Source organism: Leucoraja erinacea, chromosome 4 (assembly GCF_028641065.1).
Source record: "Leucoraja erinacea ecotype New England chromosome 4, Leri_hhj_1, whole genome shotgun sequence".
Taxonomy (NCBI): Eukaryota; Metazoa; Chordata; class Chondrichthyes; order Rajiformes; family Rajidae; genus Leucoraja; species Leucoraja erinaceus.
Genome location: NC_073380.1, coordinates 74,217,057 through 74,229,179, shown reverse-complemented (window position 1 = coordinate 74,229,179; position 12,123 = coordinate 74,217,057). Strand labels below are relative to the sequence as shown.

Below are 12,123 nucleotides of genomic sequence, written 5' to 3'. Positions count from 1 at the left end.
CACTCATTTATTGTAATTCTAATCATAAAATAATGCGTTTCATCTTCAATTACTTTCAGGGCAATTACGTTTTGTCATTAGAATAAATTGAGATGTAATATTGATCTATAATCTGATTAAGTTGACCCTGTTAAATTTAAACTGTGTTTATTCTTTGGACAAAAAGTCAGAATTAACCCTAACATACTTAGCCCCATGATGTCCACTGAAAATCTGTGCACGAGTTCAGACCACCAAAAAACTTTGGGGGTCATTTTTGTTTTGTACTGAATTGTCTCCATTGATTACCAGTAAATGCTGACTGGGGCTTAAAATCCTGTGACTACCTTTCAGAAAAATACATTGTTATAAGGTCCTAAGGAATAGGAGTAGAATTAGTCCATTCGGCCCATCAAGTCTACTCTGCCATTCTATTAAGGCCGATATATCTCTCCCTCCTAACCTCATTCTCCTGCCTTCTCCCCATAACCTCTGACACCCATACTAATCAAGAATCTATCTATCTCTGCCATTAAAACATCCACTGACAGCCTCCACAGCATTCTGTGGCAAAGAATTCTACAGATTCACCACCTTCTGACTAAAGACATTTCTCCTCATATCCTTCCTAAAATAATGTCCTTTAATTCTGAGGCTATGACCACTAGTCCTAGACTCTCCCACTAGTGGAAACATTCTCTCCACATCCACTCTAGCTGAGTCTTTTACTATTCTGTATGTTTCAATGAGTTCCCTGCTCATTCTTGTAAACTCCAGCAAGTACAGGCCCAGTGCCGTTAAACGCTCATCTTAGGTTAACCTACTCATTCCTGGGATAATTCCTGGTAAACCTCCTCTGGACCCTCTCCAGAGCCAGCACATCCTTCCTTAGATATGGTGCCCAACATTGCTCACAATTGTTGACAGCTGGAGCTGGCCTGTTCCAATCAGAAATACCAAAAACAGTTAATTTAATGGAAACCATCAAAAACTAAATTCCTGTGCAACCATAATTAGCTGTTGTGTTCCCCTCTTGAAGCCTGTGCCAGATACTCTCCCTGTCTCATCTTTGGCTTGCTATTACCAGAGAAACAGGCCATTCAATACATAAACCTCATATAGGTGTTACTGCTGTCCTGTTTTGGTCAAATCTCTGAGGTGGGCTTTCTTCACAACTGAGCAAAGCTCGATAAAAATGTCAGTTTCCATTAAGACAAATATCCATCGTGAGGTCGAGCGATTATAGTGTAACGTGCATCACCTGATATCTCAGGACATTACCAGCTCTGAAAAGATGTACTCATCATGATTCACTCCTGAGGAAGGGGGGGCGCAGTACAAACAGATAAAGTAAAAACCAGGAGCTTTTCCATGCAGAATGCATTTGATCGTTTTATGGAGCATATACTTACGCGAACCTTGCCTACAGTAGCAAATGTGAACACAGTGCACACTGTCCGGCTGGCAATGTCACCGACTGCCATGCGGCACACCCACTAATGACCAGGGTTTGGTGTACATGGTAAGTATAAGTCATGGAATGTAAAACTCCTTCCCACATTATTTAAATGCAAATCAAATGCAATAAAAGTACTGCATTATCCCCTGTCTCACTTAAACGTTTTTTGTTTTTCATTTTTTTGCCATAGCTTACATTTTTTTCGTGTCGCTGTAGTACTATCCCCTATGTTTTTGCGACCTCGATTACAATAGATCTTACGCTGGTGGTTATTTTCACACAGACCAGTGATGTGGTGATACAAGAAAGACAATGATGTCTCCTGCTCATGAAGTTACATGCCACTAATGGGGATGTGTAGTGTTTCACACTCTCCTCAGTTTCGGACGAGGTCTGAATGTCCCACGCACTTTCCGATCGGGACAGCTTGTAGGGTGTTAATCACTACACTCTGCGCCACTTTTCAGAATACGGTACACCTCGTATTCGGCCATGTATGGTTTTTTCGGTCTGTCAAGCCATCGTTTGTAAGTTCTTTTATCTATTACTTGGCGTCACCGAGCGATGTCGCAGTCCGTCTCTCGAACTTGTAGACCAAGCCATTAAACTAATGAACCACCACTATTTCCCTCCATAGTCGTCTATTGCTGGATCTCCAGGGACCGCATTTGCGCCTTGCGAGATCACTTTATCACACTTTTTTTTCAGCTGATCTTGGCCCCGGACTGTGGAGTGCTGTACAGACCACATTCAGGAGGCCAAGTGATGCGTTGCACGTGGGGCATGCTCACATAAGCCTTTTCTGCTGTTGAATTGTCCGGAATGTTGTATCATTGTATAGCGGGACGTGGGGGCGTGTATCACCTGCCTATGCAAAACTCGGTCTTGCATTAAGCTTCTAGTGTACTTGGTACCCTACTCCCTTTACAATGGAGGTGTCTTAAGTTTTTTTTCGGTACGATGTTCCCAAAAGTGTTGTGTTACCCAGCCACCCTTTTTCCATGTGTTGTAGTTCCCCACGACCATAGTCATTGTTTGCTGCTGGTATCTGGCACAGTGGCAATGCACCGGCAATATGACGGTTGGATTAGATTTATTGTTATTAAGCTTGCTTTTAACTGTATACTAACGTGTACCTTCCTACTGAATTATTAACTGGGACAACATCATATGGGGCCCACGCTAGAAATACGGAAGTGAGCTGGCTCATAAATCAACTATGCAGTCTGTATGCAATTCATGGTGCAGGTACTTGTCAGTCCCCACAGGCGTTCTGGATGTTTCCTATTTACTCCCTAGACCGTGTTGGTAGAGTCTTCTTTCCTCTTAATCTCCTTCACACCTGTGTGAAGCTTCATTTTTTAAATTTCTTTGCTGTTAAGGACATCAAATTTAAATTCTTTGTCTTGATCCCTAATTGATTACCTGGTACACGCTGTGCCCGTGGGACAATAGATAGTAATCCCTCTGAGCCCAGTTAAAGAGCTTACAAAACGCTTTGAGGGGGTGGGGTCAAGCAGTTGGCGATCAACACCTTCAATTCCCATTAAACCCCACACAGTGGCTTAGTTTTTTTAATGAAAAGCATTTAGATCAAACGAGCAGACACAGGAATAAGTAAGAGTTAGACGGAACTTCCCGTCGATAAAGTAATAATGATAAGTTTGTAGGAATCAGGTAGTAGTGTTTAGTAAAGAGAGGGGTGAGGTGATACGTTCAGATAGGTTGACTGATCGACAAACAGTTACTGCCGAGGAGCTAGAACAGTAGATGGCGGTCGATAAATTAAAGCTAGTCCGAACTGCGTATGCCTGCGATGTAGCAAATACATTCCATAGGGCGGTTGTATAAAGGAAGGAGGATACACTGATACAAAAGACCTGAATAGTATAAGATAAAATCTGCGGAGAACACACTTTATAAGCACGACTGGGGATATCCACAATCATACCCTGGAGGTGATTGTGGCGGAGTGGAGCGGTGGTACAGTACCGGTGCTAGTTATGTCAGGAAGGAGTACCGAAGATGTCAGTCTTACGGGCACCGTCACTCTCTAAATATGTAAGCGGAGGCTAAGACACGGTCGAGCACTCTCAAGGCGTGTGGTCTAAGAGAGGGATCGTGTGTATGGGGTAGTGGGCTCCGCTAATCGTCTATTAGGGATGGGGGTCGTGGATCACGGGATGGACGCTTATCGGGCAGAGATAGTAAACAAAGTTCGTCGGCGCTGATGATGGAGGGCGACCGTGGGTATGATACCGGAATCCTAAGCTGGGGCATCACTGCATCGAACATGCAGGAGTATGACCAGTCTTGTGCTATGCTAGGTAATCAGGGTAAAGTGCGCAGTCCATGGGGGTAGTACATACTCGCGAGTGTAGTAAAGAAAGGCGGGATGGCTAGAGATTGCGAGAATACTAAGGGTGTCGGTGGTGTGAAACAAGTGCCGGGGCTCCACAAGCCCTTACACGTCAGTGCGGGGGAAACGGGGATCGTGTGGACAGTCTCCATGCTAACGAGTAGTGTGGAAAAGGATGACAAACACCCCATCCGTTTCTGGGTAGAATGGGTGGATTTGGTTACGAAAACCTATTGACCGTATGTTTACCTGCTCGTCTCATCCGCAGGCCAACGTAAAAAGTCGGCATGTGGGGTGCACGGCCATGAGGTCAGCTCTGATGTTTAGCCACAGTAGAGTAGGGCAATGGCCATTCTGTGACGTTGTTGTATGTCGCGCTTAACTTTAAACATTATAATAGAGAGGTTGTGAGTAGCCGTGCGTGCATAACTCCGCCTAGGGACCGCTGGTTGACCGAAGATAGATGGCCTAGGATGCGTGTGGGGGACAGGAGTTGGCCAGGTGCACCAACGACTGAGCGCAGGTGGTGGTGGGGATTGTTGTTTATGTTGTGGGATATCGCGGAGGAGCGACACAAGCATTGGTAGATACGGAGCCATTGCTAACAAGGTAGAGATGTCGCCTACTCTCAGGAAACGTAAGGAATAGGGTTGATTTTGACATTATTTTACTGCACGCAGCACACCGGTGTCCCCGGGGATCGGCCACAACTGAGGGAAACTCGATCCTATTCACCGAATAGTCAGTCCTGGCCTCTATGTTTATATCAGGTCCTGAGTAGAATGGGGGGTTTGTCAGAGTGGTGGGAATGAATCCCAACCGTGCTTTGCAGGGCGGGACTCGTTGTCAGCAGCGACGCACCGCGACCTGGTGTGTTAATTGGAGGTCGGTGAAGCACGAATCCGGCACTGGGTTGTCAAAGTAAGGGGGGCCTAGTAGACGCGAAGGGATGGCGAACACGACTGCAAACAAATGAGGTCCCAGCATGATGCGGATACCGATGTTTCTACCTTGTGCAGGCACGAATTTGGAGGGGTAATATATGGTCTGCCTGGAGTAGGGGTTCGCTGAGGGCACAGGCGTTCCGAGCGGACATAGTGCCACATGGCTAAGCAAAGAGAGGTCCACAGCAGAGGGGGGGGGGGACGTTGAAAGGAGGGCTCGGCTGCCCGCCTGGGCCTGCCTAATGTCAGCACATCTATATGACGTGAGTTAAGACGAGAGAGACGAACCGGGGATAGAACGCCAGACAGCTCGGAGCCCAACGGGGTGATATTTGGTCGGAAACAGTCCTATGCCGTGAATGGCGCGCAGAATCGGCGGCCGACCAACAAGTGATATAACGTTCATGTAGTGTGATTGCTCCTGGTAACGGGGTTCCACTAGAGTTTCCTGCTCTTGGGTACAGCGCATTACGTCTGGACGAAATTCCCCTAAAATTTTTTGGGGACCAGCGGGAGAGGCCAATCTAGGCACTACCAATATGCCTGTGGCATAGAATCTGTTCTGTATTTCTGCACTGCAAGCAGACAGCAGATGTAAAAACCGTGTTTGGTGAACAAATTGGCGGAAAGCATACAACATTCCCCCCAATTGAGAGAAAGCATCCATGCCTTCGCCTGGATCCGCTCGCAGGACCATATCTGGTACTAATGGTTAGTCGAGAGGCAATGGATCACTCTGTATGCCAAAATCGGTAGTTTTTTGGTTTACATACTGTCTGATTCAACTCCATTCTGTGTGTGTTTATGTCAACATTCAATATCCAGCATCGTGTCCACCGGTTTAATCTACCTTGTAGGTTCCAAAGATCCTCTCGATACACCAGTGCCAAATGAGGTTCGAACAAGCTGTCGTAAGATACGTATTTTACACCACCCTTGTTTATGGATTATATGCCACCGCAGTGGTGTTAACATCTGAATTGAACAAGCACCATGGCATATCGCATACAGAAAACCCTTGAGTCGATAATTGTGCCCCAACATTCTGGGTAATTGATCCATTTGTTGGGATTTACAGACCTCCAGCCTCATTCCATTGCCCCCACACTTAGACTGGTTGGGTTCTCCCCATCCTTTGCCGCTTTGCATAGTCTGAGAACCGCGATGCTTATCGCGCAAAATTCCCTGAGCTGTTCCCCTTCGTTATCCACATAGTTCTTCAACAATGGCCTCTGCTGGCATCCATAGTTGCCAATTTTGGACTGCTGTAATCTGCGTTTTCATTCTTTGCTTTGGCTGTGAAGTTGCTGGTAATGCAAAGGCCCGTACTGCTGGGAAAGCAACTAACTATTTGCCATTACCTGCCTGTTTCCTGATAGATGGCTGGAATTTGACTATCAGTCATTGCAGGCTTTAATTATATTGGTCGTTTGCCCCTAGGCAAAGACCACCATATTTACTGATTTTTGTGTAAATTCTAGGTATCAATTACCCTTGTGGGTGTCATGATTGATTTAACTGATGGATGATGTAACCATCCTTTCAAACAGGGTTTTGTTTTGCTTGCTGATCTTCTGCCATTCTTGGTGACCCAAAATGGAAAATGTCCTCCAAAGCGGCATTACGTGATGTGTTTTGAGACGGGCCGTGGTTGTTTACACGTTACCTGCCGGAATTGTGGTGTCGCGTATGTTTTGTCAAATGGTTTCAGAAATACGTAAGCGGTATACGTCGAGCCAAACAAGCCAGCAATTTGGCATGAGTGCACCAGCAAACAGTGAAAACTTCAAATATCTTCCTATTCGTCCTTACCAGGATGTGTAAATAGACAGCCTAGTAGTATGGCTCGTGTATGTGGCGGTCCGATGCTAGTGCCATGGACGACAGTATTATAGGTGATGCTCCAACGAGAACCTACATATGTATGCTATCTATCCAAATTGCGCGAAGTTAGCTTGTTCTATATATATACTAAAGAATCTATAGTCTTAAAAGCTAGTCGAAAAAATGGATAGCACCAAGTATAGAGTTGAAGGACATCTCATCTTCACCTGTCCTGAATGAGCGTATAAATCATTCAGCCCCCAGAAATCTGGCCTGCCTCAGACAATTCCAGGCCGAGGCCAAGTCGGCTTGGGACCCTGGGTAGTGGGGCAGTAAAATACAGTTAGGACTTGGAAACATAATCCCGCATGGATGGAACAATTGTCTGTGTTTACTCAGTGGAAGCCTCTACTTTGTGTGTGTGCAACAGGGACACGAGGCGCTGTTTAGACCAGAGAGGGGTAAAGACCAACTTTCCGGTCAGAGAATGTGCACCTGGTGGATACCAACAACCTTGTTTCAGTAACCGCGAGACACCACCTTACTCTCATGGGCTACCGTGTGGCTCGTTGTGGTAGCCCAAAAGCCCCTGATGACGAGGGCCTTTTCCTTTTTTCGCTGCCCTTGATGGAGTACACGACTGGTACGGGGTGGGGATTCATGTTTCTCCCGCCTCTGCTGGGTCTGGTCTGAAACCTCATCAGACTGAGCCGGCCGGCGGACAATTCTGCCATTATTTGATCTGCCGGGAAAGAACGACCTGATCAGAAGTCGGCCACTGGCAAGCTGCCACCCGGGAGTAGGCCGGGGCAAGCCGGTGAGTTACGACCAGACGTTATGTGGGGCGTGGGTGTCGTTTGTTTGTCGCCCACGGATGAGGGAGTTTGTACTAGGGCCAACCCTGTTGAAGCTGCTCTAGAACACGGCGGACATAGTAGCCAGTGCACTAGTGCCCCCCCTTACGCGACTGGCGCTCCTTGTGCGACGGCCTGGCCCTGGATACCGAGTGTGCACTCGAAATGCTCAGAATCTGAGCCAGTTGGGCGCTAGATCCACCGGTGTAAAAGGCCGTGAACCGATGACCCACTCGTCCAGTATAGCAGTCGCTGTCGGCTAATTTAGTGCACGGCCAGCCCGAAAACAGTGCGGCGGGCGGCGATTCCCATAGACCCAGGCGGGTCCAAGCGCGCATTCCATCCAGGGAAGTCACCCATGAACCTAGGATTGCCGAAGCCGGAGTTGCTGTGTTGGTATGACTTAGGACCGTGGAGCATGTTGGGGGACGGAACAGGGCAATATAGTAAAACGGACTGACGGACGGCCGGGCGGTCTGCGGCGTCCCTGGGAAGTTTCCCCCCTCTCTTTGGACTCTGAGTCAGAGGGTTCCTTCCACATGAGTATCCCCCTCCAAGGGAAGACTTGCTGCCCAGGTGTGAGGCGCCGCACGGGCACGAGGTAGGCCAGGCTATACGCTCCCATCCTTTGACAGATTATTGTTTGAGCAACTTCTCCAAGTGTCTCCGGGGAGAATTCGCTCCGATGCTCTCCTTTGTAGGGAGGGTATCCCTCTTGCCCCGAGCATCTGAGATAACCACAAACGTTTCGTTTAGACTGTGTGCCATTACTCCCGCAGGGCAACCATGGGCTCCCTGCTCGCGCAAATTTGGGCTAGAGATTCTGAACTGCGATGCGGAAAAAAAGTGTTAAGGTTCCAACCTGCATGAGTCTGTTCAAATTACCACATTTTTGGAGGTTTCACAAGTAATTTTTGAAGCTCATCACTGTGCATACGGTCAACATTCACTGATCTACTGTGAGCAGGCGATCGGTCAAATGCCTTCTTCGGCTCATACATTACCTGCTGTATACTCATACAATATTTTAGTATCAGGGATCCTTTTATAATGGCAAATTGTGAGGGCTCCAGATATTCCTGCCTGTTATTTTAATACTACAATAAATGTGTGTAAAATAACTAAGCTGGGTCCAGCATAAATTTTTTCCAGTCATCTGCTCAGTTTTTTAAATAAAAGGTTATCAGCAATTCTTACATATTACACTGTCAACACATTAAAATTGTTGCCAGATTGTTATAAATTATTTACAATAAATTTGAAGCTTGAAATTGTCTAGAGTTTTTTTGCCTTAATGTCTGCCTTCTTGGATTGTATTGGAATAAATATTTAATTGACCATCCTCTGAAGGTCTTTTTTTATTTTAATTCGTCAAAACACGACTGATTTACCTAACGGCAATGCTGGAGTGGAGGAATGTATATCAAATTACACAAGCCTAAATTATCCACCGTTTTTGAGCTCATTCCGCTAAGATCACTGAATCTCCCGCTGCTACGCATGTTAACTACCTTTCCCATGCCTATACTGACGTTTCTGACGATTCCCCATTGTCGAGTGACCACGTCACTGAAGAACCCACACCTCAATTCCACTTGGACAGCTTGCAACCCACTGGTATGACCATTGATTCTCCAATTTAGTAACCTTTAACAACCATACCTCCTTTCTCCGTGTCCCCACTATCCGCACCTAGGTAACTCTCCCCCTCCACCTCATATTTCTACTCTGGCTCATAATTCTCAAATGTCTTCATCCTTTTGTCTCACTTCTGGCTTTTTTTTAAATTATCATCGCTGGCCTTTGTCCACCTCGACTATCGAATCTCTCCTCCCCTGTGTTGCACTTAATTACCTGCCACATTTGTCCTGCCACGCCTCTCTTCAAGACCCCAAACCCCCGACCCCCTTCCCTCCCCTCCCCACATCATTTTTGAAAAGGCTCCGGACCTAAAGCTTACCTTTTCACGGTCACGGATATGTATCCAGGACGAAGCCTCCGTGGTGCGTTCTTGGCTTCTGACCCTAGTGCAGAGCTTGATCAGCGAACCACTATTGTGTGTTCGTGGAGGATTATTATCGTGATGCATCATTTCTGTGGTCTGTGCGCAGAATAGCATTGCGGAACAGTGTGAACAGCAACAATACTGAATGGGATTCTGTAAAGGAACATAAAGATATTGTAATAACTTACATTACATGTCAGAGACAAAGCTGACTGAATTAGCGTATAAGTCAATGACTATTCTGAGTGCTAGATGCTATTGTGGTGCCTGATGACAGATGCAGGCCGGGTTCAAAGACACAGAGGTACACGGTAGCGTACAGCCTCAAAATCCGGAGCTTCGCTTTGCCACAAAGAAATGTAGTAACCTATGATTAAGTACAATCCCTGGCTCCAGCTAGATAGTCCGAGATGATAAGCAACACATGCTTGCAGATGGTGGCTCAGTGTGATTTAGCAATAGTGCGACTCAATAAGACAAGGGGGCGAGAGAGACATCTTGAAAAATCTTATGGGTCACCAGTGGTGTGTCCACGGTAGTGGGAGATACCTCTGTCACTCATAAAACGAAGCGATCTACGATTCCAGCGAACCACCTTCGAAAGTTTCCGCGTTAGCGCCAGCATTGTGATTATGAATGACCACGTCTGCATTTCTAAAAGAATACTGGCTCGTGGCATCCCTTAAGGCCAGCAATGTGATGGGGCGAAATCCCGGTAGGAGATCTGAAGATTAGGCGGACACTGGTAATACATGGTGAGGTTTGGGATCCAGACGAAGACCGGGACCAAGCGTGTCGGGTGGGTGCAAGGAGGCTTGATAGGGTCAAATGTCAGAAAGTTCAACCGGGCACAAGCAAGGCGGATGGTGGTTGGCAGGGGAATTCGATAAACAAAAATACGATCAAAAGAAGTCAAGGATGTGTGCGCGGTCCAAGCAAACTGTGGACTCGAGCGTGGGCAGGGAAGTGATGGCGGAGGCATGAAATCGAGTTAGATCAGGAATAAGCCTAAGCGGAGAGCATTTTGGGAATGAGTTGAACAGCGGGTTGGAAAAAGAACGCGTCGGGTAGACCGAGAATCGGGTATAACTACAGGAATTAGAGGTTGAGAAAGTTGGGAGAGTAATAACAAAACACGTCGTGATAGACTGAGTTAGTGACGTTGTTGTGTGCAGACAAAGCCCGGTACGCGCTAGGATTACCAGTGATAGTGCTTCAGTATATGTATAAAGTATTCACAGGAGGGACAGCTGGCCTGGTAGTGACGCAGGAGAGAGCATCCTAGAAGGCAGGTTATCGGTGGTAGGAAGGTGGAATCAACTTGGCAGAGAAATACCTAGATTAGGCGAAATGAGTGAGGGGTTGGGGAAAATTGATGCCGACCTGAGGAGTGTATTGTGTGATGGGGCAACTGGTGTAAATGAAAGTCTGCTTGTGAGGAATTGTGAATGTAGTCAGTCGCGCTAAGAATGATATGATGCTGAAGCACATAAGATAATGTGCAGGACTAGTAACCTAAAAAGCGAGATTATGGAAACCTAGAAAATTAAGGTACACGGGAGAATGGGCAGCCGATTTGGCCCCTGATCACAGGCAACCAGAAGGCCGAAGTGCACTAATGGTGTATGAACAAGTGTGCTGATCAGTTGCACCCGTATTGACTCATATCAACCTGCATAGGGGCTCATGACGTGGCAGTCCTATTTACGCGAAGAGGTAGGGATTTCGTACTCGGGGATCGGCGCTACAGCGAAACAACACGGTAGATCACGCATATTAACGCTGTGTGAAGTGAGACGCTTGATAATACCTACCAAGGGATCTTGCCGGCCGTCGTGCCGTCCATGCCGTTACCTATGTAGGAATAACTCAACATCGCCATCACGCCAGAAAGCAATGTCCCCGTACGCGGCACAGATGGCGGAAGCTGCACGAGCGCGTGTCAACAAGCCAGACAGCCCTACCCCGAGCGATTGGACCTCGATCATGGAACTATAGCCCGGGGAACTCATACAAAGCCACCTGAAGCCAGAAGTGCTGCTCCCCGAACGCGCTCCTCGTCAAACTGTCTCCTGCAGCACTTGATATGCGGATGAAAGCCCCTTATCCACTGCTGCAACACCATCAATGTGCATATCGGTCATCCTCGCCGCACCGCAATTCAGCCATTCAACAGTGCTGCTTCTTCCTGCGTACGGCAAGAGCGAATACTAACGGAGTTCCGACATAGCGTGTTGCCATCAGGTGAGATGACGCGGCACACGGAGGCGTGATCTGAGGAGGCTTGAGGAACAACTCGGGACTTACAAAATGTTAAGGTTTGACAGCTGATGCTAACGATTGTTTTTCCCGATGTTGGGGAAGTCCGAACCAGGGGGGCACAGTTTAAGTATAAGGGGAATCTTTTAGGACCTAGATGAGGAAACTTTTTTCACACAAGAGAGGTAATCTCTGGAGTTAATTCTCCTGCCGCAGAAGTAGTTAGGCCATTCATTTGGCTATAGTTAGAGGTATTAGATGGGCCCTTGTGGGCTAAAGTAGGTTAGCGGGTTATGGAGAAGGCAGGTACAGGATTACTGATTTGGCTGTCCGCCATAATCATATTAGGAATGGCATGCAAGGCTTCGAAGGCCGAATGGCCTACTTCTGCACCATTTTCTCTGTTTCCTATCGTTGGGAGACGGTAGACCGGTGCGCTG

The 12,123-nt window shown here is 47.2% G+C and overlaps 1 protein-coding gene across 1 annotated transcript in view; it reads left to right on the top strand.

The window, feature by feature from the left end:
* The window catches only part of csmd3b (CUB and Sushi multiple domains 3b), a 200,708-nt gene that overhangs the window by 72,162 nt on the left and 116,423 nt on the right, over positions 1 to 12,123 (top strand). The gene's annotated exons all lie outside the window — the stretch shown is intronic.